The following is a 3,342-nucleotide window of genomic DNA, read 5'->3' as shown; positions in this document are numbered from 1 at the left end:
TAATTGGCTTCATATGCTTGGATTTATTTTCTCTGATATCTCTATTGTGTTCCCTTGATCTTTGTGTCTGGTTTTGTGCCTTTATTACACTTCTATGATTGCAATAGCAATGTAATACAAATTCAACTCAGGAAGTGTGATGCCTCCAACTTTGTCTTTCTTTCTTATGATTTATTGTCAATTAAAGACATTTTGCTATTACATATAAATTTTAGATTTTTTTATATTTCTGTGAAAATATCATTGGAATTTTGATAGAAATTGTATTAAATCTGTATATCACAATGGGTAGTATGGACATGTTAACAGTATTGTAGTAATGTGCCTTGGTTTGGATCTTTTTGGATTTCTAATGTGAGAAATTAAAGGACACCAAATATATGGTATCCTTTAGGCTCACTGTATATGTATTTCTATATATTTCTCCGTGTTTGAAAATTTTCCAGCCATTATATCTTTTAATACACTTTCTGTCCCTTTTTCTTTCTTGAACTCCCATAAAATGTGTAAATTAGACAGCTTGATGGCCGTCCCATATGTCCCTTAAGCTATCCTTACTGCTTTTCATTGTTTGTTTGTTCCTCTGACTAGATGAATTTCAATAATTTGTCTTCAAGTTTATTAATCCTTTCTTTCCCTTGATCTAAACTCTTATTGAACCACTCTATTGAATTTTTCATTTCAGTTATTGTGTTCTTCAGCTTTATAATTTTCAATTTTCACTTAAAAAATATTTTCTATCTTGGCCAGGCACAGTGGCTCACGCTTGTAATCCCAGCACTTTGGGAGGCCGAGGCAGGCAGATCACGAGGTCAGGGGATCAAGAGCATCCTGGCTAACATGGTGAAACCTCTTCTCTACTAAAAATACAAAAAATTAGCTGGGCATGGTCTGGGTCACCTGTAGTCCCAGCGACTTGGGAGGCTGAGGCAGGAGAATGTCATGAATTCGGGAGGTGGAGTTTGCAGTGAGCCTCTCGAGATGGTGCCACTGTACTCCAGCCTGGGCAACAGAGCAAGACTCCATCAGAAAAACAAACAAACAAACAAACAAAAACAAAAAAAAACAACTATATTTATATATATTTCTATCTCACAAGTAAAATCCTTACTTTGTTCACACTTTGCTGTGCTCTCATCAATATCTTCATGATTGTTATTTTATAATCTCTCTCTCAGGTAAATCTCCGTTTCATTAGAATTGATTTCTGGAGATTTCTTTTGTTATTTTGTTTGAAATGTATTCCTTTGTTTCTTCACTTTTCTGGACTCTCTGTGTTGATTTCCATACCTTAGGTAAGACAGTCTCCTCTTCTCTCCCAGTCTTAACAGACTGGCCTTATGGAAATAATAAATCAGCCAGGTTCAGTGGCTCATGGCTGTAATCCTAGCACTTTGGGAGGCCGAAGCAGGCAGATCACCTGAGGTCAGGAGTTTGAGACCAACCTGGCCAATATAGTGAAACCCTGTCTATACTAAAAATATAAAAATTAGCCAGGTGTGGTGGTGCATGTCTGTAATCCCAACTACTTGGGAGGCTGAGGCAGGAGAATTACTTGAACCTGGGAGGCAGAGGTTGCAGTGAGTTGAGATTGCTCCACTGCACTCCAGCCTGGGTGGCAAAGCAAGACTCCATCTCAAAAAGGAAATAAATAAAATAAATCTTGCCAGAAATTCTAGGTGCCTTTTAATTATTTGTCCTTGCCAAACCTACTATCTTTGTTCTTAGTGGCCTCCAGGAAACTAGGGTGTGCTCAGATCCATCTGTGCCATGAGACGGGGGAAATAGAAGCCATTCCTTTAAGATGTAGATGGAAAAGCTGGGTGTTAGATGTGTGTTTCAATTACTTCAATCCTTGGGGAAAAGGTGAAATCTGGAGTTTACCTCCCACTTGCTCTAAATCAGGGAGCGGGTCTGTGAAAATGTCTTCATTCCAATTCAGACTGCAGACTCAACTCATTACTTTGTTGTTTGTCACCCCCAAGGACGTAGTAAATGATAGCTCCTAACTGCTTTTAGAGACAGGCAGGTGAGTTGGAGGATAAGGTCTATCTCTGGTGTAAACCTGAGGGACAAGTGATAGGAAGTACACACAAACCTGTTCAGCATCCTTAAGGCAACTACCAGTTGCCTCCTCTGTCAGCTCCTGTAAGTGGGTCAATTCATGGCCTAACCCATAAGCAGCATCTGGGAAAGTTAGAACATCAGACAAAAACACCCAGCTCTCAGGTTCTCTCTAAAAGAGTAGTCTGTTCTGTGCCAAACTGGGGGAAGTAGCTGTTGGAGCTACTCTTATCCCCATTTAAAATCACCTTTTTGTTCTCTGTTGTCTGAGGGGACTCCTGAAGGCTGAACTCAATCTGCTCCCAGAACTAGGTGATTTAAAGAGTCAAAATTTTCCCATCTCAGGGAAAACTTGGAAGTTGTGGATTCTCTCCTGATTGCAAGGCAATTTGCTCCATGTTGGGGTTATTGTGGTCTGTTCTGTCTCAGCTATATTCTCAGTGGTTTAGTGAGTAAGAGTCTCTCAATTCATATCTGGATTTCTCTTAGAGGGAATTGATCCCTGTGTTGATGTTTATTTGGTGCATCAGTGGGAGGAGAAAAAAGCAAAAACCTCCTATTCTTCTACCTTGTTGATGTCTTCTCCACAAAACTGACTTTAATTCTTGATTCTTACTCAATGTACAAAAAGAGAAGATACAGTCATCATGACTATCATATTGATTTCTTAGTATGCTTTAGATATTGTCCTAAGTGCTTTGACTATAATTTATATACATAAGAAAAATTATTTTTAATCACCCTCAAGCAAAATTTTGGAAAATAAAGACCACTTAAAAGTAAAAAATCTGTATAGAAAGGACTCATAAAAAGAAAAGAGCTTCATTTTAATGGAAATGACCTAGAATACTAAATAACAGTACTTATAAGTTACATGAAAATCATTAACTAAAACAGGGAATCATCTGAAGTCATGATTGCTTCTATATGTTAAAGAGATTCATCTTGTGTAATGTACATTCAAAAGGGATTATTCCAGAACAATTGAGAGAAATTTGCTACCTATATCATTTCTTAAACGGTAGGAATGATCTGAAATGTGTATTATGTAAAAGTCAGATATTGGTATAAACATGTGACCTAATTGTTATAGGGAGACACAAGAAATTTGACAAACAGTTCATATAATATAGTTTCTGAATAAAGTTATCCCTTTGAATGTAGAGGTGGCAAAAAAAAAAAAAAAAAAAAAAAAAAGCAAGAAAGGTTAAAAGACACTGGATTACCAGTATGGTCTGAGATAGCCAATAGGAATCAAGCTGCTTGGAGGTTGTTCAT

This window comes from Mandrillus leucophaeus, unplaced genomic scaffold (assembly GCF_000951045.1).
Source record: "Mandrillus leucophaeus isolate KB7577 unplaced genomic scaffold, Mleu.le_1.0 Scaffold633, whole genome shotgun sequence".
In the NCBI taxonomy this organism is placed as follows: Eukaryota; Metazoa; Chordata; class Mammalia; order Primates; family Cercopithecidae; genus Mandrillus; species Mandrillus leucophaeus.
The sequence above is the reverse complement of the archived record's forward strand: the minus strand, read 5'-3'. Positions refer to the sequence as shown.